We start from the raw sequence: 23,068 nt of genomic DNA, 5'->3' as shown, positions 1-23,068 counted from the left end.
TTTACCTACTCTCATGAAAAAACAATGTTTGATGATTTTTGGTTATTTGAGGGATGGTATATTTGATGAAATTGATTATATATTATGTTTTGCTTTAAATTTTTTATTGAGTTAAATATATTATTTTCATCTTGATTTAACTCAATCAAGTTAGTTTAATAAGTAGATGAAAATAGTTTTTGATACGAAATCTACTATCAGTGCTGCAAATGAGACACCTTGACTAGGTAATGCTCTAAGATATAAGTATTAAAAATTTTGCATGGAGACATATTTAACTAAAAATTTGGATCATTGATCCAACCTAATTTGTATTAAAAATATAAAAATAAAAACTACTTAAATAAAATATATAATATAAAGTATTAAAAGTATTCTATAATAAATAACATTATTTTTTAATCACAACAATAAAATGTATCATGAATTATCTACTTTTAAAGGACATTAGCAAAACTATATATGATTCTATATTTTAAAATATTTTAAATGAAATAATTTTCAATATATATAAAGTTACTCATTTTTTTATTTTCTATCAAAAAGAAGAGGATAGAATTTTTATAAAAATAATTAATTACTAAAATATAAAATATCATAATATATTTGAAATGAGTATATTTTAAAATGTGAATAAATTTTAAATTAAGTATAATAAACTATAACTTCATACTAGAAGCTAATGTTTTCTGAGTGGAGATTGAGTGGATCCTCCAATTAGATCTAGATTGGATGATGAAAGTCTCACATTGGTGATCCGAGCCATTGGATGTATTCTACTCTCTCTAAGTTGCTTCAATAGAAGAAATCATATAATTTGAAGACTCCTAGTCTATGCATCAAGTGGTCAAAAAAATATGTATTATTTTATATTATTTAGACTGTCCAATTTTTTATCCACTTAATACAAAAGTTAAAGATCTTCAAATTCTATAATTTTTGGTATGTAAGTAATTTAAAAATTATAAATCATATCTAATGGCTCAGATCATCGATGTAGGATATATCATTCAATATAGACCTTACTGAATTTGAGTGAAAATCTACTCAAGTCTAGCTAAGATAGATAGATAGATAGATAGACCGATAAACAGATAGATAGAAAGATAGGTGGACAGATAGATAGATAGTAAGATAGATAGATAGATAGATAGATAGATAGATAGATAAACAGATAGACAAATAGATAGATAGATGGACAAATAGATAGACAAACAAATAGATAAATAAATAGATAGACAGATTCAAAAAAGATAAGGGATAGATAGATAGACAAACAGATAGATAGATAGACAGACAAATAGATAAACAAATAAAAAAATAAATAGATACATAGATAGATATATAGATAGATAGATAGATAGATAGATAGATAGATTGATAGATAGATTAGGAGGAGTTAATCCCCTTCTTTGTGCCCAATAATTCACCCACCTATAGTAGGGCGACCTCAACTAGAATCGAAACAACTTCCCCATGTCTGAGTGGCTAGCGATGATACTATCAAAGTAAGTGCTCGATGACTAATTCTTAGAATATTAAGTGTCAACCTTTTATAATTAACAATCAATTTCTAGAATTAGCAATCAGTTTATATATTTATATATCATTGCAACAATAAACATGTTAATAATACAAACAAAAGTTAAGGCAATTACCATGGATCTAGTCATAGGTATCACCACTACAAGAAAATACACTTTCAGTGACCACTTTCGGCGATTAAATGAATAGTAGTCGCTGCAAATAAGGCTATTTGCGACCAACATATTTGTTAGTTACTGAATGATTGTCCTACACCGACTAAATGCATATTTGGTCGCGGAAAATCAAAACCAAGTTGGCGGGGTGGAGGTAAAACGTTTGGCGACTAAAGTTTGGTCGCTAAAAATAAGGCTATCTGCGACCAACATTCTTGTTAGTTACTGAATAATTGCCCTACACCGACTAAATGCATATTTGGTCGCGGAAAATCAAAACCAAGTTGGCGGGGTGGAGATAAAACGTTTGGCGACTAAAGTTTGGTCGCTGAAAATAAGGCTATCTGCGACCAACATTCTTGTTAGTTACTGAATAATTGTCCTACACCGACTAAATGTATATTTGGTCGTGGAAACGCAATACCAAGTTGGCACGAGTCCAATATTTCACACGGGCTGGAGGTAAAACTTTTGGCGACTAAATTTTGGTTCTTAAAGGTTCACCTCCAGCGATTAAAAAAAATTTAGTCCAGGAAAACTTTTACGAATGGCACCTTTTTTCGATGAAAAAATTGGGCAGAAAGTTTGAGTTTTTTAGTGACCAAACTTTTGGTAGTGAAAGGTTCCCGTAAAACCGAACGATGTTGTACTAGCCCCTGTAAGATGTTAATTTCTAAGTTCAAAAAAAAAAAAAACTGCTTATTTTCAAACGGTGCCGTTTAACACCTTAATTCACTTAGGTATATCCTCGTCTCTTTGGCTGAATCTCAATCCCACAACTTTCACTACCAGAAAATAAGCGTATAGTAACAGAAAACTAGTGACGGCCCGTTATCTGTCACTATTTATGACGGATTAATGATATACAGAAATTTGGTCACCGTGGTGTGAACTTAGTGACAGATTAGTAACAGACCGGTCACAAAATACGCGGGTAGGGTAGGCGACAAAACTTAGTGACCACCGTAGTGACGGAATATTTGTCACAAAACTGGTAACCGAAATTGTAACTAGACAGTGACAAATTCAGCCATCACAAAAATCATAACTCAAGTATTTATAAATTTTTAAAAGATTATTTTTAGCAGTGATGGATTATCGGCAGAAATTTTCATCACCAAATTTAATTTTTAATTCTAAAAATATTAAAAATATTATTTTTGAATAATTATAATAAAAAAAAGATTGAAAGAGAAAAATACAAAATGAAACTAAGTGTCGCCGCCCCGCCCAAATTCCCCCCCTCCTCCTTCCCAAAACCCCTGCAGTCGCTCAACCCGTGGCCCCGGCACCCACCCATCCCCCCCCTCCCCACGCGATCCCAACCCCCCCTCCTCCTCCCTAACCCAAATCCAACAAATCCCTAACTAGAAGGCCATCCACAGCAGGGATGACCGTCCGGATTCCGGACAGCCTTATCCACACCGTGGGGACATCTAGCGGCTCTCCGATTTCCACTATTTCTTCTCACCACCATTTTATCCTCTCTCCTTTGCGTTAACTCCAAAACCCTTGCTTCCCCAATCCCTCTCCTCTCGAAACTCTAGCTCCCATGGCGGCCCTCCTATCCTCCCAGTCCCAGTGCCGCTTCTCCGCTGCCGCCCCGAGATCCTCCATTTCGGCAAGGCGGAGCTACTTCGATGGCCACCGGAGACCCCTCTGGTTTCGCCGCCTAGGGTTCTACTGCTCTTCTTCTTCATCGGGGTTTTGCAAACTCGATTCCGGATGCGGAGAGGTACTGGTTGATCCAGTTCTCTTCCAACGTAGGCGTTTTTAGATTATTTTCCACTTATTTATATGCAAGTAGATTTTTTAAATGGAAATATGAGCAGTGTAGAGATATATCCGATCGGAAAGTTGTCATAATCTGAATGAATTGGATGAGTAATTCGATTAATATTCACTTTTTTGGATAATTAATGCTATTTGTTTCCTCACTGGAGGAAATGGGATTATTTTTTTATAATTGTATCATATGTTCTGTGAAAATCACCTTTTGAATAGTTCCATTCGGTAAGAAGGCTGAGATTCTTGGATCACTTCTCATGATTTTCTTCTCCACTATATTAGATTTTCTTCTTTGTGTTTGGTATGGCCTTTGCAGCAATGCATAGTGCTTTTCTTCTTAAGATGACCATCTCACTGATGTTTCACCAACTGATCATCCCTACTTCACAGTCATTCAAACTCACTGCAAGCTCCATGTGCTCCTCTATTTTCCAGAACATTCCCAACTGATTTCTTCTCCCAGGTTCCAGAGTCTTCATTATAACTACATTCTGTTATTTCCCTCAACGGATCATTGGATCTGACTGTGTATAAAAGGACTGTAAGAGACTCTGTTCAGTTGTGAAGAAATAGAGAAGTAGGAACTACGTGCCAGATACTATAGCAATGTATCAGACACTGTTCATTCTCCTATACCATCTCTAACTCATTACTTCCTCTATTTTCATTCCTTTGTACTTCTTTATGGTATCAGAGCAGGAGGTTCTGACGCCTTTCTCTCTAGAAGTGGTTCTTCCTCCACTAGACAACGATCAAATGGAGTCTCCTGGATCCGAGCAAGTCACCAGGTCAGCTGAATCATCAGGATCCTTAGATGATCCCTTAATCTCTCCCAGGTTGAAATTCTTGATTTCAAAAATACAGAACCTAGTCTCCACCCAGCTTCAATCTGATAACTATCTAACTTGGAGGTCTCAAGTTACTCATCTCTTCAAAGCGAGTGGCTTCTTTGGATTCTTAGATGGTACTTCCACTTGCGTTTCATCTTCCATTGAAGATAAGAACAGAAGCTATGAACTCTGGTTGCTGACAGACCAGTTCTTAGCTTCTGCCATTAACTCCACAATTTCTTCCTCTATCTTACCATACGTGATCAATCTAGATCACTGTTTTCAGATCTGGACTACCTTAGAATGCCGATTAAATTCGGCTACAAGGAGTCATGTAATGCAACTCAAAAATGAGCTGCACAACATAAAGAAAATGGATCTTCCGATGCAGCAGTTTCTCCATGAAGTTCGGCAAAAAGTCGACGCTATATCAGCTGCTGGTTCCACAATTGACACTGAAGATGCCATTCTGTACATCCTTAATGGACTACCAACCTCATATGATGCCTTTGCTACATCAATACGCACTCAGTCAGCCTCTCTCACACTGGATGAGCTCTACGCTCTGCTCTGCAGCGAGGAACTCATCATCCTATCCAGAGAAAAGCAACAATCCTCCACCGATTCCTTTGCACTTTCAGCCACTCGGGGAAGAGGTCGAGGTAGATCTTTCTTTACATCCAGAGGACGTGGCCGAGCACGGAGTACTTACTCCAGCAACAACTGGAACAGCAATTGGAGTTCTCCTGGACCTCGAAAAGATTCCCGAGCTCTCATTGACTGCCAGATCTATGGCAAAAGAGGACACACAGCAATTCATTGCTGGTTCCGGATGAATCCAAGCTACAATTCCTCTCCTCCAAGACAGCCAAACCAGCAGGCGCTTCTCTCTACACCTTCTTCTTCCTCTGTCTCACGTGACTGGATTGTAGACAGCGGCGCTACCTCACATATCACTTCCGACCCACTATCACTTTCCGACGCCTCTTCGTATCAGGGCTCAGATAGGATCACAGTGGGCAATGGCTCCTCCATCCCAGTTATACAATCAGGGACTGGTATCCTCTGCACCCCAACTCACAATTTTAAACTCTCTGAACTGCTGCATGCTCCAAACATTTCTCACAATCTGCTATCAGTATACAAGTTAGCTGTTGATAATCACTGCACCGTTCACTTTAATTCTGATGGTTGTGTTATTAAGGACAAAGCAACCGGCAAGATCTTGTTCCAGGGACGCTGCACTGAGGGGCTCTACAGGATACCTTTCTCCTTCGTTCAGCCTACTACTCCCACTTCTCGCTCAACTGCCTTAGTGTCTACAAAGCTCTCGACCTCGCTTTGGCATTTCCGTCTTGGCCATCCAGCTGCTTCCACCTTACTGCAAATCATCAAGGACACCTCCATTGCTTCCTCATCAGTTGACACTGCATCTTGTAAATTCTGCAACATGGCCAAGGGACACAAACTTCCTTTCTCCACCAGCAACTCCATCTCCCAACGTCCACTTGATCTTATACACTCTGATGTCTGGGGACCTTCTCCTTTAAATTCCTCCACTGGTTTACGTTACTATGTCGTGTTCATGGATGACTTTTCAAAATTCATCTGGGTGTATCCTTTAGCACTGAAATCAGATGTATTTTCTAAGTTTGTTGAGTTCAAAAATTTAGTTGAAAATCAATTTTCCTCCACTATCAAAGTCTTTCGTTCTGATGGTGGTGGAGAATTTGTTAACTCTCGCTTTCATCACCTGTTTGCTGCGTCTGGCATTGTTCATCAACGATCGTCTCCCTATACTCCTGAACAAAACGGAAGTGCTGAACACAAACATCGCCAGCTTCTTGAAATGGTGAGGAGTCTTCTCTTTCATTCTTCTCTTCCTCATCAATTCTGGGTTGAAGCGCTCTTAACTGCCGTTTACTTAATCAATCGTCTTCCAACTTCAACTCTGCAACACAAGTCTCCTTTTCAAATTCTGTATCAGCGTTCTCCAGATTACGGCTTTCTTCGAGTCTTTGGTTGCCAATGTTTTCCTTGGGTACGTCCTCAGCATCCATCCAAGTTCTCACCCCGGTCTTTACCTTGCGTCTTCATTGGCTACTCCCCTAATCATAAAGGCTATCGCTGCTATGATCCATCCAATGGCCGGGTCTACATCTCCCGACATGTTCGATTCAATGAGTCTCTCTTCCCTTTTGCTCATTCTGTTCTATCCCCCATCTCATCAACACCTCTCCTTCCCACGCCTCTACTGGTTCCTCCCTCTCAGCTCCCTACTTTGTCAACTTCCTCCCAGTCAAGGACCACCACTACTCATTCACCCACCTTTTCTTCATCATCTTCGTCTTCAACCTCCACTGCACCTCTATCTTCCATCTCCCCTCCACAGTCTGCAAGTCCTCCGGGTTCCTATGTATTCTCTCCTCTTGTTAGGCATCCCCCACAGTCTGCAAGTCCTCCGTGTTCCTCTGTATTCTCTCCTCCTGTTAGGCATCCCATGGTTACAAGGTCCAAGACAGGGACACTTCGCCCAAAGCAAATTTTCTCTCTTCTCAGTGTGGATACAGGTGATCAGGAACCAACTTGCTTCTCAGTGGCGAACGCTGATCCTAACTGGCGAGCAGCAATGTCCTCTGAATTCAATGCTTTGATTGATCAGCAGACATGGACACTAGTTCCTCGCTCTTCTGATCAACATATCCTTGGCTGTCGGTGGACTTATAAGATCAAGCAAAATTCTGATGGCTCCCTAGCAAGGTACAAGGCTCGTTTGGTTGCTCAGGGATTCAAACAGGAGTATGGTCTGGATTATCATGAAACTTTCAGTCCTGTGGCAAAATTTCCAACCATCCGGGTGCTTGTTCTTCTTGCCTTACATTCGGGCTGGTCCATCAAACAGCTCGATGTGTCCAATGCCTTTCTCCATGGACATCTTGATGAACTTGTCTTTATGGAACAACCAAGAGGGTTCACGGATCCAGAGCATCCTACTCATGTCTGTCATCTCAAGAAGTCCATTTATGGTCTGAAACAGGCACCACGACAGTGGTTTGCCACCTTTTCTGGGTTTCTTCTCCAGCATCATTTTCATCCCAGCTCGGCAGATCCTTCTCTTTTTCTATTTCAGCAGGACACCACAATTATTTACATACTAATATATGTTGATGACATCCTCCTCACTGGAAACGATTCTGATGCAATTACTACTCTCCTCCATAAGCTTCATTCCTAATTCAAAATGAAGGATCTGGGTCAGCTATCCTATTTTCTGGGTATTCGCTTCTTCTTTGATGCTGGTGGCGTTCGACTCAGACAATCTCAGTATGCTCAGAAGCTTTTACAGCGGGCTGGCATGGAGAATTGCAAATCCCTTACTTCTCCTCTTTCGACCAAGAAATCTTCTATCACTGATCTCTCTGCCCCGTTTTCAGATGCCGAGTTTTATCGGAGTCTCGCTGGTTCATTACAATATCTGACAATCACTCGGCCCGATCTTTCCTTTGCTGTAAATTTTGTGTGTCAGTTCATGCATCATCCACTCCAATTGCACTTTCAATACCTTAAACACATCCTCCGTTATGTTAAAGGCACCATTGATCACTGCTTACACTATAAACGTAGTTCTCTTCAACTCACAGCTTACTGTGACTCCGATTGGGCCGGTGATGCACAGGATAGATGCTCCACCTCTGGGTTCTGTATCTTCCTCGGCTGCAACCTTCTATCTTGGTGTGCCAAGAAGCAGCCAACTGTTGCTCGATCTTCGACGGAGGCTGAGTACAGGGCTATGGCAGTTACGACTCAGGAACTGGTCTGGCTTCGGCGTCTTCTCCACGAACTCGGTGTCTCCATTGATGATTCCACTGTCCTCTACTCAGACAGCATTTCAGCTATGGCTCTAGCGGCCAATCCTGTATTCCACGCTCGGACTAAACACATTGAGGTGGATTATCATTTCATTCGGGAGAAACTGCAGTCCAAAGAGATTCATCTCTCTCATGTCTCTACTCAAGACCAGCCAGCAGATATTTTTACCAAATCTCTTCCTACGGCTCGTCATCGTATGATCTGTTCCAAGCTGAGAGTTGCTTCCCACTCTCCGCTTGAGGGGGGGTCTTAAGATGACCATCTCACTGATGTTTCACCAACTGATCATCCCTACTTCACAGTCATTCAAACTCACTGCAAGCTCCATGTGATCCTCTGTTTTCCAGAACATTCACAACTGATTTCTTCTCCCAGGTTCCAGAGTCTTCATTATAACTACATTCTGTTATTTCCCTCAACGGATCATTGGATCTGACTGTGTATAAAAGGACTGTAAGAGACTCTGTTCAGTTGTGAAGAAATAGAGAAGTAGGAACTACGTGCCAGATACTATAGCAATGTATCAGACACTGTTCATTCTCCTATACCATCTCTAACTCATTACTTCCTCTATTTTCATTCCTTTGTACTTCTTTATTTCTTAACCAAGAAATTGAATTTTCTAAAGAGAAAGACTAATTCTGGATGGGTTTGATGAAAATCCTCTCTTTTTGCACCGTAGATGGTTGAATTAGTTGCACAATTTTGATTTCGTTTTCTTTGTAAAGATAACTTGTTTTTTCTAGTAAAATAGTTCCCCCTTTGGTAAGAATGCTGAGACTTGTAGGGCAAGCATCCAGATTCCATCAGGCAAGTTGTGCACAAAAGTGAGCATTCTTTTCCCCTTCCTGAACAAATGAAATTCCAAAGAAATTCAAAAGTAGGCTTGCCTGATGGAATCTGGATGCTTGCCCTAGCCAAGAACTGTCTATTGGTGGTAAGTAAAGGTGTGAGTAACTGAGAAATCAGTGACTGTGTTGTTCTCTTGCATGATAATTTTTGTTTCTGCTTTCAGTTTATAGTTGCATTGTTGGCACTGGTGTATGACGCATTGTTGGCATTGAAGTATTATTTTGCTTGTTATTTGTCTTTTAAGTTTATACCTTCTTTGATTAAGGAGCACTTCAGTTTGATAGGTTACTAAAGAATTATTACAACATATATCAACAGAGAATTGCTCTCTAAGGAACGGAAAAACCTGTTTTGGGAGTTTACTGATCTCTGGTTAGAACCAGATAAAGGCTCAGATTGTTTGACAGCCAAATGCTGCATTCACAAAATTGTCCATGATGGGCGCTTGCTTCTAAGTGAACCCTTGGGATCAGTTTTTGAATTTTCTCTTATGCTTCGGTTAGCATCTCCTACACTAGTGCTCTACTGGCAGTTGGCGGAGGATTCTTTATCTTCTTATCCTTCTGACGACGAAACCAACTCAGAACATGTTATGGGAGACTTGTCAGAGCCAATTTCAAGAGTCAAGGCAGAACCTTTTCTCATATGCAGAAACCTGTGAAGCCCTGGAGGAAGTAGTTGCTGGGTAGATACTGGTAGTGCACTACTGTTCAATGTTACTGATCTTCTTTCATGGCTTGACACTTCAGCCAAACTGTAAGTCATATCCACCTTTTCTGTGCCTTTGTTGTATTTCTATTTCTGTTATTGCAAATCTTGTTGATCTTTTTTGCCTCCTTGTTATATAGTGAGGTTATATGTTTATTTGGATTTCACCAGAGCTGTGGGATCTGCTGAGTAGGCTGAACTTTTTGATTTTGATCACATATATTTTGGTTCAAGTATTGCCAGTCCAGTTGCTATTCTATATGGAGCTCTTGGACCAGAATGCTTTAGAGAGTTTCATGTTACCTTGGTGGAAGCATCAAAAAAAGGTATTAACTAATGAATCGTTATTTATTTTATATGAACAACAGAGAACACATTCCTGTCCCAGTTAGAATGAGATGGCATATTGCAATTAGCAAGGCACATACACATTCCTGTCTCAGTTAGATTAAGATGGTATGTTGTTAAGAAAAAAAACTGCAAAACCAATCAGTTAGATATTTCTCCTGCTTTTTTTTTTTTTGGTCTCATAAGATAGATCTCCTGTCTACCTGATATGCTTACTATGAACTGTAAATCAATATGGCCATACTTCCTTTTAAGAAGATCAAAGTGTTTGAGAGAGAGAAGTTCTTCATGGGTCAGGTGAATAATCAGTTGTTTTCATTCATTTCTTCCAGAGTTTGTTGGTTAGATTGGACAGTTTTATTCTATATTACAAAAATTAATTTCCATCTCCTTAGTATAATTCTTATCAAAATTGCTCCTTGAAGTATGCTCCGATTTTCGAACCACTTCCATTTATATTTTTGTACCATTAGATCGGCTTGCCTTCTTGGTGCTTGACATGGATTCTTTCATAAGATATAGGTTGAATTTCTTTCTTTTCTTATTGGAGAGAATAGAATTAATTCTGCCAATTCAATATCATTCTCTGTGGCATCACTTTTTTGTGTTCTCTTATTAAAACCACAAACAGTTTCTTTTGGTAAATGCTGAGAGCAGTTTGTATATCTTTTGAATTCTTGGGCAGAAGAAGAACTCATTTCACCTAAAGGAATGTGCAGTTTCCATAGCATTGGCAATTGGATTGGTCACTGGTGTTCCTACATTGGACTGGCCTGCACATGCATCCCCTTGAGGCCCTGTGCTGCCTGATCTGTCAGTGCTAATTTCTGGACCACCTATTAAGGATCCTGGTGCCTTGTTGAGGTATGCATTGCCAATCAATAACAAAGCCATTCGGGAGGTTCAAAAGCCTCTTGAGGATATCACAGACAGTCTCAAGGTCTCCGGGGTTAGAGCATTGGATTTAGTTGAGAGAGTAAGCATAACTAAAAAAAATCTCATTCTGAGATCTTATTTGCTATTCCTTACAATTTCTGCAGTCACTCAAGTGATTTTTGTTTTATAATTACTGAATTATACATGTTACAGTATGTCATGTAAAATGATGTTCTTAAATGAGTACATTGTGCTCATCTTTGGCTTTGCTTTACAAAAAGCAGTTTCACCATTCTTCAACTCGAAAATAAAAAGGAATGAGTTTGAAAGAAGCTGATTTTCATAATGCTTAATAAAAAGTGCTGCTCACACAAGCAGAGGTCAAATAGCTTCTTCTACGAGATGCTAGAGAAACTAGTTTTCATTTCATGCTTGTATCGATCACATTATATTTTCATAAATATAATTGGATTTGCCTCACCTAAGAGCAGGAATAGTGGATATGCAAATGGATTAGACAAAAAAAAAAAGTTAACCAACTCAATGTGCACCCAAACCTGAAACTTGATTATGTTGGTCATCTCAAAGTCCTCAATCCAAACCAAAATCTCAACGAAGTTGGACTCTAAGTCCATGTTAGTTACATACAGCCCAGTTGAAACCAAATAGACTGAAAACTACTTCCATCTTTGTGCTAGCAAACACCAAACAAGCTCAACATGAGTGAGCTGACCAATATCAACTGGCAGACAAAGTACTCAGCTGAATACTCCAAAAAAGAAAAGCTTGAGTACAATCATTGTTTAGGATCTCAGTCATTTGTTGCAACAATGACTATACCGGTAACTAACAGGAGAGGAGCTGCGGAGGCAATTGGAGCAGAAGAGGAGAGAGCATGAGGAGGAAAGGAAAGAGCGAGAGGAAGAACATAAGCAAATTGCACATCTTACAAGTTTGGTGACAAAGTTCTTAAAGAAAAAGACTCAAACACACAAGTCATCTATCCATCATGATGGGGCCATGTATTCAACTAGTGGTACAAATACTCGTTGGTATGTATTCTCATTTATATTACATAGGTTATTTAGAGATTTTGACCAAATTAAGCGAAATGTTATTGTGAACTTATACTTGAATTTTAGTTTATTATTTTCACATGTAGTTATTGATTGTGTATTTTTTTTTGCTTTCTCAGATACATGGTGGAGTTATGAGCATGTGAAATCTAGTTTTTGGTACATGGATAGCTTTTGTTCATATGATCATGGTGAAGTTGTCTACAAGCAGAATCCAGTTTTTGGTATAAGAATATTTTTGTCTATATGATGGTTGTTTGGAGGAATAGCAAGATCAGATATTTTGAAATTTTTAATTTACATTTTGATATGTTTGGTGATGATTATCACCTTAACATATGGTATGGATGAAACATTGTGATGTATGGTTAATAGATATGCTTGACTTTAGACTTATAGATGATGATATTTATAATGAATGATTATGGATTCTCCAACATTGTGTATACTTCTATTTGGATGAGCAAATGTATTGTGCAATATGGATATTGGATAGGCTGTGTTGGTTGTACAGGATTTGGAACGAGCCCAAAAATAAATATTAAGCTTATAATTTGAATTGTTAATTAAATACAGGTTAATACTTTCTGCCACCAAAAAATGTTTGTTGCCAATGTATTCCAATACATTCTGCGACCAAACTATTGGTGGAGGAAGATAGACATTCAGTGACCATTTTTTTGGTAGCGGAAGACAAATATTCCACGACCAACTATTTGGTCAGCGTTGAAATTAGCGACAACAGATTTGGTCGCTGAAAATTTTCTTCAGCAACCAAATGTTGGTCGTTGTTGGTGTACCTTAGGTGACCACACAATATTGGTAGCCAAAACCTTTCAGTGACTAGGGTTCGGCGACGAAGAGTATGCTAGTCGTGAAAAGGTTTCGGCGACCAAATATGGTTATTCAACGATTAGAATTTTAGTCGCTGAATATGTATTTTCTTGTAGTGTACTATGCTTTAACTGAAACTTTAAATGGCCTAATACAGTCCCAATAATAACAAAACTTGGAGATGCTCATTTCACTAAATGACACCCATAATTGGTCCACCAAAATGATAAATTGTCAGCAAGGTAACACAACAATATGCAAGTATGCTTTTGACGTTTCTCGAAATCTTAATCATGAAAGTTGGATTATGTTATTTGAGCCAATTAAGGGATTATGAACTACTTGAGGACAACTCTTTGAAGGTCTCTTGTCTATTTTTAAGAAAGCTTCTTGAGAATGTTAATTTTATGCAACAAGGTCAGAGAATCAAATCATTCTTTTGTAAGGAAGGGAAGCCACTCTTTTGATGCTACAATAATTTTCTCTTCACCTGTATAGTATCTATAACATCATAAACAAAATCAAGTGGATCCAAAGAATTAACTCTTTCAAATCTCCAACCATCAATATCTGACTAAATTGTTGGAAGTCCATTGCTTGTCCTAGTTGTACTAGGATCCTATTCCTAGTTTATCTTTGTTTCCTATTCCAACACAAGTTGGAATATTTTATCTTCTAGTGCTAGCCCTACTTTAGTTAGATTTAGCATTAGAATTAATATATTTGAGTTTGTTTTTTAGTTTGAGAGTGATATTGATGTTTTTGACTTCTAGTGGAAGGGAGAGAGCGTGTGGTTTTTTTTATAAATGGAGGAAGAGTTACCGAAGAGTTGGAGAGAATTCTTTTTGGTGAAAAAAGATGTCTTGGAGAGGCTTGAGGCTTCATTGGGAGAAAAGCTGAACTCATTATTTTAGGCTTTATTTTTTTCAATAAATTCATTTTTCTCTTCCAAATTATTATTCCACTGCTATTGCTTAATTTATTTGATGTTTGAATTGTATCCTGGAACAACATGTTCGATCTACTGTGAATAGCATACTGCTCTACATGGTATCAGAGCCAATTTATTCAACTTCAAAGCAAGGTTGAGGTGGAGCTAGTAATGTGCGGTTTCGATTAGATTTATTTGAAGCATAAGTTTTAGAGCAGCAACTTGATTGTTAGTCATTCTTATATTTATAACTTGCCGCAGTTGAAAATCTTCAAGTAGTTCGCTTCAATGGTACAAGTATGTGGACTCTTATTTTGATGATTCAAGAGGTGAATTATTATGACTGATGCTACTACCATCTTTCTTAATGGTTCAACATGTCTGACCTCATCGATATCAATATGACTGCTTTTGCTACTAACACTTTTCTCCGTAAGTTGAACAACACATGCTATTCAATTTGAAGCCCATTGTCAAGCCTTATTTAATAGGACAAGATTTATAAGATATCTTGGATGAGTCAGAGATGATGCTAATAGATACTCTCAATAATAAATTTGCGAGAAGAAAATGAAATCTAAAATCTAGATAGGTGATGTGGCTTATTCAAATTTCAGTTAATAGAGAAAATTATTTTTCATGTTCAGAATGTAAAGGAGCCAAAGAAAGCATAAAATATTCTTATGGCCGTTCACTCAAGTTCTAGCAAGGTGAGACATAACAAACAAAAAATACTTGAAGAATATATTATAGTTTTAGGCTTTCTTGAGAATCTAAAGGAAGAGTAGAATTGGTTCAAATATGAAGATTTGAAGCATGACGAGTTTAATCAGCTAATGACTGGATCAAATTCGGAAGACTCAGAACATAAAAAGTTTGATCAACTCAAAGATCAATTAAGTCAGAAAGAATATATGGAACAAGAGGAGCCTGATCATATGGATGTTGTATCAAGCTTAAAAGAGATCATGATTAAAAAATCGATTTATTTTGTAGTTGCTGGGGAAGAGACAAAATGTGCTATAGTTGATTCAGTCGTAGAAATTCATATTGAAGAATCAAATTATGGGGAAGAGTCTTGTATCAAAGCTATCCAAGATGTGAACATTTTTTATGGAGATTTAGTTAGTCATGAGGATGAAGAGCTTATTAATTTTGATGTAGTTTCAGATATCAAGCAACGAGAAGATATACTTGTTATAGATGATTCTAGTTGTGCTTTAATATTCGACAAAGTGTTTGGTGCGTTAGTTATTTTTTATGCTATTCCAATGTTTAAGTTGCTAGAGGCCAGACTCTATGCATGAAGATTTGAGTTCATACATGGGAGCAAGTTGTATGTAGATACATGGAGTTGCTCAACTAAAAGCATGCAGATATATATAGCCAAAGTTTTGGTTTTTATTTTACTTTGTGTGCACGTAATGGCTAATACTATAGTGAGCAACAATTGTAGCAGAAAATATGATGTTCATTGGGATAAGCTAGATTTTGATAGAATCTCAGCAATATCATTGTGGAGTCAATGCTGAGAAAGCTAGATTTTGATAGAATCTCAGCAATATCATTGTGGAGTCAATGCTGAGAAAAAGTTTTAGAGAACATTGCCGACTCTAGGACATACATCGAAAAGATCAAGCCAGCGAAGGAGTTAATAGTTCAAGGAAGGGGCTCTTTTATTCAATTATTGGTCCACAAGTCGTATGTTGTAGTAATTGTGGCAATATTCATAATAGCTACTATGGCATTTCATTGTATTAACAAATCCAATATTGTTAGCATGAATTTTGCAATGAGGGGGATCGTGTTGGAAGTCCATTGCTTGTCCTACTTGCACTATGATTTTATTTCTAGTTTGTCTTTGTCTCCTATTACAATACTAGTTGGAATAATTTCTTTTAGTGCTAGTCCTACTCTAGATTGGTTAAGTTTTAGGCTGAATATATTTGGGTTTGTTTTTTTTGTTGGAGTGCAACATTAATGTTTTTCTTATAGTGGAAGTGAAAGAATGCATACTTTTATAAATAAGGGGAGAGAGTTACTGGAGAATTGGAGAAAATTCTTTTTGGTGAGGAAAGGTGTCTTGGAGAGGATTGAGGATTCTTTGTAAGAGGAGCAAAACTCATTATTTTGACCTTTATTTTTTTTCAATAATTTTGTTCTTCCCTCTCAAATTATTCTTCCACTGCTATTACTTGATTTTTTGATGTTTGAATTGGATCCTGAGCCAATACATCCGTTTTACTCCGAATAGCATACCGCTCTATATAAATTCCTTGCTTTTCCTACTTTTAGAGTTTTTATTTTGAAAATGCTACATTAAAAATTTATTATCTCGGATTGATAATCAATGGTGAGAAGTCATTGTCTTGTCCAAATTACAAGTGTTAATAAAGAAATCAGAATGATTTAGGGGTTGTGGATAGGCGTGGAGACATCCGATTTCACATTATGCTGGGAGGTTAGTGTTGGAGATAACCAACACAAAAAACTAATCTAGAAAGGTGTATTCTTGATGGAGAACAATGGAAAAATGAGGCTAGGGTATTACTACTTGATAATGGACTCAAATTTTATTGATTCAAGTATTGTAATATGAAGTTATAAAGCTGAAAATTTATAGACCAATTTTCATACGATTTTAGACTAATTTCATAACAACTTCCTAAAAGACGAGAACCAAGTTTCTAGAACTAAGTTCATGATCCACATAATGACTCTTCAACTTTTTAGACTAACTCCTCATAGTTCTAGGAGTCTCTACATATTCTAATACAACTTTTCAATACTCAAGACATGTATATTATCCAAACAATAAATAAAGGATAAAAACAAGTTTAATTCTCAACATGCTCCCCCCTTAAACTTGTTCCTCCAGGTGCCATCACTCCAAGCAACCTTCTTAGCTTCTGAAAAACTTGAACACTGAGTAGCTTTGTCAATATATCAACAACTTGCTCACTTGACTTTGCATAAATGAGCTTTACATCTTTAGTCTTCACATGTTCCCTTATGAAATTGAACCGAGTATCAATATATTTCGATCTCTCAAGATGAACTGAATTTTTTGCTAATGCAATAGCTGATTTGTTATCCACATAAATCTTTGTTGGACTTTCTTGCTTCAGCTGCAACTCTTTAAGTAATTTTCTCAACCAAATAGCATGACAAACACATGAAGATGCTGCTATATATTCAGCTTCACATGTTGACAAATTTTGCTTCTTCGAAGATCATGTAAATGCAACTTCAGCAAGATAGAACACAAACCCTGTAGTGCTCTTTTGATCATCATAACTTCCAGCCTAATCGTTATCGCTATATCTAGTCAACTTCAAATTTGCATATGAAGAATAAAACACTCCATAATCAAGTGTACTTTTAATGTATTTTAAAATTCTCTTCGCTGCCTTTAGATGAGAATTCTTTGGGGTCTCCATATATCGGCTCACCAAACCAACATCATATAAAATATCAGGTCTAGTACAAGTCAAATATTGCAAACATCCGACAAGACTTTTGTAATAAGTTGGATTCACAAATTTACCTTCACCTTCCTTTGTTAGCTTCACCCCATACTCCACCGGAGTATCAACCGGTTGACAATCATCCATAGCAAACTTTGCCAAGATTTCTTGTGCATACTTCTTTTGAGAAATGAAAATTCCATCGTTTTTTTTTTCCTTCACTTCAATGCCCAAGAAATAAGCCATAAGATCTAAATCAGTCATCTCAAACTCCTTCGCCATCAAGCTCTTGAATTCTTCAATCATGGATAAATTATTGCCGGTGAAAAATAAGTCATCCACATAGAGACAAAGGAACATAATATCATCCTGCAGATTAGTCTTCATATATATAGCATGTTCATATGGACATTTAGTAAATTCATTTTGAATAAAGTATCCGTCAATTCTGGAATTTCATACTCTTGACGCTTGTTTAAGCCTATAGAGAGCTCTTTTCAGCTTGTAGACTTTTTCTTCTTCTCCTTGCACAACAAAACTAAGGGGTTGATCAATGTAGACCTCCTCTTCAAGATGCCCATTGAGAAAAGCGGACTTTACATTCATTTGAAAGATTTTCCACTTCTTTTGAGCCACCACTGAAATCAGCATTCTCATCGTCTCTATCCGAGCCACTGGAGCAAACACTTCTTCATAATCAACTTCATATTCTTGCTTATAGCCTTTAACTACTAGCCTTGCTTTGTACTTCACCTCTTCTTTTGCATTTCTTTTGGTCTTGAAAATCCATATGACACCAATCGCCTTGTGTCCTTGTGGAAGTGAAGTAAGCTCTCATGTATTATTTTTGGTAATGGCATGTATCTCCTCTTGCATCACCTTCCTCCACTTTGATTCTTGATAAGCTTCTTCAAATGTTAATGGATCAAAGCCTGCAAAAAGACATAGCATATTGAACTCATCATCAGTATCAATTAGCCTTGCAACATTGTACAAGTCTTGGATACTTCTGTCTTCCTTGCTGCTGGAGAGGATGAAATAATAGCTGCTAGTTGCATCGAATTTTCAACAGCATTTTCTTGTGTCTTTTTGCTCCTTTTCGTCATCAAAAATAACTTTCTTTTGTTGGTCATTGCTTGCCCAATTTCAGATTTGCTCCTCATCAAATTCAACATCTCTTGACATCACAAACTTCTTGGTAGTTGAATTGTACAGCTTGTAGCTATGAGAATTCTCTCCATAACCAAGCAAGATACACTTCTGATTTTTGTCTTCAAGTTTTGTCCTTTTTTCTTCTTGGATTTGGGCATAAGCAACACTCTCAAAAATCCGCAAGTGGTCAACTCTTGGCTTCCGTAAACGTACTCCATGCCTCCTCTAGTGTAATATCATCAATTCTCTTTGTAGGAAACCTGTTAATCAAGTAAGTTGCATATACAACAATATCAGCCCAAAATTCTTTGGGAATTCTTCATTCCTTCAACATATATCTCACCAAATTCATAATGGTCTGATTCTTCCTTTCCGAGATGCCAATTTGTTGTGGTGTTTGAGGCATAGAGAATTGATGCACAATCCCATTCTCCTTGCAAAAATGTTTGAATTCATCGGAGGTATATTCACCGCCTCTATCAGTTCTAAGACACTTCAAGTAACAACCACTTTGCTTCTCAACCATGCTTTTGAACTCCTTGAACTTGCTCAAAACTTCTCTTTTTTCTTTCTACATGTAAACCCATGTTTTGCCACTATAATCATCGGTAAAGGTTAGAAAATACCTATTACCACCAATTGAAGTAGGATTAATTAGCCCGCATACATCAAAATGGACCAAGTTAAGACGTTGATTTGATCTTCTCGATCCTCCCTTCATGAATGGCTTTCTATGTTGCTTCCTTAAGACACAAACTTTACACAACTTACTTGGGTGTTCAATCCTTGGTAGACCAATCACCATTTTTTTCCTCTCCAAATGCTTCAATGTTGAAAAATCAAATGCCTATACAGAATATGCCAAAGAGTAGAATCATCTGCAACAGTAGCCTTGGAACAATTCGAATGATCAATAGACAAAGTTAAAGAAAACATCCGATTCTTGGCCATCTTTATATGAGCAATCAAAGTATTATTTTTATCACGAGTAAAAAGACTCAAAGTTTGCATTTGTATATTATATCCTCTCTCAAGCAATTGCTCCAAACTCAAAATATTGTTTTTCATGTTTGGAACATACTAGACATCAGAGATATACCTTTGCTCACCATTCTTCAATTCGAGCAAAATTTTACCTTTACCTTTTATTGGTTTTTGAGACAAATCACCAAAAATAATGTTGCCATACTATTTTTCTTCAAGCTCAACGAAAAACTCCTTTTCTCCACACATGTGATTCGAGGCACCCGTATTAAGATACCACGTGCTAGAATTGCAGCCTTCAAACTTGTCATAGGCCAACAACAACACTGATTCTTGTTTCTCTTCTTCTTCTTTATCAACAAAATTCACTTTCTCTTTATTGTTGTTAGTATTGTACCAATATTTAGAGGCATAATGACCAAACTTTTTACAATAATAGCATTGAATTTCAAATTTATCATACCTTCATTTTGACTGTCTACCACGTCCAAGGCCTAGACCTCGACCATGACTACGACTATGGCCACAACCACAACTATGGCCATGTCCACGACTTCTAAATGAATTACCTTCATCATTGTCATCTTTCATTTCATTTGATTGTTGCCCTCTACTGCCTCTTTCTCTGCCACGAGAACTTTTGTCTCGTCCTCATTGAAATCCTCCTCTATTTGATTCGGATTTCTTGTCTCCAAATGTGAGCTTCGTTTGCAATTTATGCTCCACAGAATTTTCTTCTCCTTATTTTGCAAGTCTTTGCTCATGAACATGAAATGAGCCCATTAGTTGTTTTAGACTCATCTCCTCCAAATCTTTCGATTGTTCAATTACTGTAGCCACAAGATCAAACCTTGCATCTAGGGATCACAAGATTTTCTCCATCACTTGAACATCTTCTATCTTTTCTCCATTTCTTTTCAATTGCCTCACAATAGACAAAATTTCAGTAAAATAATCTGAAATTTATTTGGTACCTTCTTTGTGTAGAGTCTCAAACTGAGTTCATAGAACTTGTAGACGAACCTTCTTCACCTTCTCTATTCCACTGTATGCTTTCTTGAGGAGTTAGCACGCATCCTTTGATGTCTTTGCTTAAGAGATAATTTCAAACATTGAATCATCAAGCCCTTGATAAATTGTATAAAGAGCTTTCTTGTCTCTTTTTCTCAAATCTTGTAGTGACTTCTTTTCTGCCTTCTCCAACGCCGCTTTTGCCTCGGCTGATTCTGGCTTCAGATATCCATCAACAATCAACTCCTATATATCAAGAGAACCAAACAAGGCCTCCATTTGGATACACCATATATCATAGTTTTCTTTTAATAAGTTGAGATCCGATGATTGAACACTGCTTGAGTTCATGATTTTGAGCCAAGCTCTAATACTAATTTGTTGGAGATAACCAACACAAAAAAAACTAATCAAGAAAGGTGTATTCTTGATGGAGAACAATGGAGAAATGAGGCTAGGGTGTTACTACTTGATAATGGACTCAAATTTTATTGATTCAAGTGTTGTAATATGACGTTACAAAAATAAAAATTTATAGACCAATTTTCATACGAATTGAGACTAAATTCATACACAACTTTCTGAAAGACGAGAACCAAGTTTCTAGAACTGAGTTCATAAACCACATAATGACTCTTCAACTTTAAAGACTAACTTCTTATACTTCTAGAAGTCTTTACATATTCCAATACAACTTTTCAATACTCAAGACATATATATTATCAAAATAATAAATAAAGGATAAGAACAAGTTTTATTCTCAACAACTAGGTGGATGATTAGGATTACACGAGTAAAGAAAGAAAAGGAAAAAGAAAAAAAAAGAGGAGTATGTTCATTTTATTTCGTAACGGAGATGGGGCCATGTGGATGGTTATTATGAGCAAAACAGTGCCAAATGTGAAGTTATAATTGCAAAAGTTTGGCTCTAGAAAAAAAAATGATTGGTGCAAAAGTTAGGTTTAAAAATTATTTTAAAAATTTAATATACATCCCTTTCTATATTTTTTTTTAATTTTTAATTGCATAGCCTCCAAGACCCTTCTAAAAATGATGACAATGACCTCTGTTTTATAGTTCCTTGTCCTCTTTTTTTTGGAGAAAGCTTCTTGCACTAAATGAAAGTAACACATGGAATTAATCTAGATGCAATTGGAGAACAAATTAACTGATAGCTAATTAGATGATTTGAGTTTGCCTTTCAAAAAGTAATCATAACCAAATTGAATTTTAACTAAAACTAGGTCTTGTAGGGCCCCACCTCCCCTTTCAATCAGGAAGAAAAAACCTAAAACTAGGTCTTGTAAACTCTTTTCGAACAACTTCTACCAAAAAAAGAGCTCTTCTATAACAACAGAAATTGCCCTACAAAGGCAATAACAATTTATATATCCAATATAAACAAACATTTTTGGTCTAAAGATATATACTAATTAGAGTTGACTGAATATAATACGTTTTATCTTGTTCTCATCGCCTCTTAGGATGGTGAGTGGATTTCATGCATAGCTGCTCCGAAGACCGTGAATATGTTTTCAAAGAATTTTGAAGGACGAGAATTTGATTAATTTGAGCAATATACCAAAAAAAGAATAAAAAAGAATGGTAAGTTATAACTGAGAAATTCTGTAGATATATTCTTATTAATGCTCCATCATTACATCTTTAACTTTTTCTGTGAAAGAAACACCTACAGCACGGTGTCATTCTGAAAGCATGCATGAAGACCACGCAGAAAACCCCAGCGTCGGCGTCCACCAGGGACTGAAAGCCAAAAGGATTCCCAGCTTTAAATGCTTTCTTATCTCCTTCCACATATATATCATAAGCTTGCCTCTTAATTTCTTCAGGGAAGTCTTGCGCGCCTGTTTTATTTGGTACTTGTTTTAAATAGTTCAGCCCCCTCGTTTGCAACTTTAAATTTGGTACGTCTTTAAAGAGGAAGGCTTCCATTTATCATAGAGGAGAATGCCGATATTATGATAGAAAGTAGTTTTCCATTCGGAGGGGGTGAATGGAAAGCCCTATTTCTTGTATTTAAAATCTCATTAGGATAAGTTTCTCCAGTAAAACTAATCCAGAGAGATAAGAACAACAAAAAAATAGCTACATTAAACTCTTAATTTAAGACAATGGACTGTAACCTCTTACTATTGGCCACAATGGCATGGTACAGCTCATCACACGTTTCACATATTCATTCTTCCGCTAGGGACTAACCAAGACAGTCCTAGCAGCAAGTTCCTTGCGGTCATCTTTGCCAAAACAGTCAAAAAAAATTAAGCAGCGACAGGGAGTCTGTTTACGATGCACTGACTTAGCATAATAAAGGATGAGAAGGCCTTCATACTCCTGCCAATACCACTATTATTAGACTTGTCAAATCCACCCAACCCTCATTCTTGTTCCTTCGCATCTCCCTTGTTCCCATTCCCTATATTTACGATGAGGACTGGAAGTGGTGTTGCACCATCGCAGTGGTCCAAAGGTTCCCCGGTGCCAGAAATTCGTGAGGAACCTAGGTTCAGAGCGGAGATGGCAAGCCAGCGATACATATGCTCCTTCTGCAATAAAGCCTTCCAAACACTTCAATCGCTCGGTGGTCACCAGACCAGCCATCGTCGAGAGATCAAGGAGATGA

The 23,068-nt window shown here is 37.2% G+C and overlaps 2 long non-coding RNA genes across 3 annotated transcripts; both read left to right on the top strand.

Annotated features, from left to right (window-relative positions):
* Positions 1 to 3,067: 3,067 nt before the first annotated feature.
* LOC120106864 lies at positions 3,068 to 11,423 on the top strand. 2 transcript variants are annotated; one of them, XR_005508858.1, is made up of 4 exons: positions 3,068 to 3,435; positions 9,359 to 9,796; positions 9,920 to 10,074; positions 10,782 to 11,279. It is a non-coding gene; the product is annotated as an uncharacterized LOC120106864 (long non-coding RNA). The 2 variants fall into 2 exon arrangements; XR_005508857.1 differs by lacking the exon at positions 3,068 to 3,435 and having other exon boundaries at positions 9,027 to 9,796; positions 10,782 to 11,423.
* A 97-nt stretch (positions 11,424 to 11,520) lies between these two features.
* LOC120106865 lies at positions 11,521 to 12,634 on the top strand. Its single transcript, XR_005508859.1, has 2 exons — positions 11,521 to 12,024; positions 12,168 to 12,634. It is a non-coding gene; the product is annotated as an uncharacterized LOC120106865 (long non-coding RNA).
* Positions 12,635 to 23,068: the final 10,434 nt, after the last annotated feature.

Source organism: Phoenix dactylifera, unplaced genomic scaffold, assembly GCF_009389715.1.
Source record: "Phoenix dactylifera cultivar Barhee BC4 unplaced genomic scaffold, palm_55x_up_171113_PBpolish2nd_filt_p 000669F, whole genome shotgun sequence".
Lineage (NCBI taxonomy): Eukaryota > Viridiplantae > Streptophyta > Magnoliopsida > Arecales > Arecaceae > Phoenix > Phoenix dactylifera.
The sequence above is the reverse complement of the archived record's forward strand: the minus strand, read 5'-3'. Positions and strand labels throughout refer to the sequence as shown.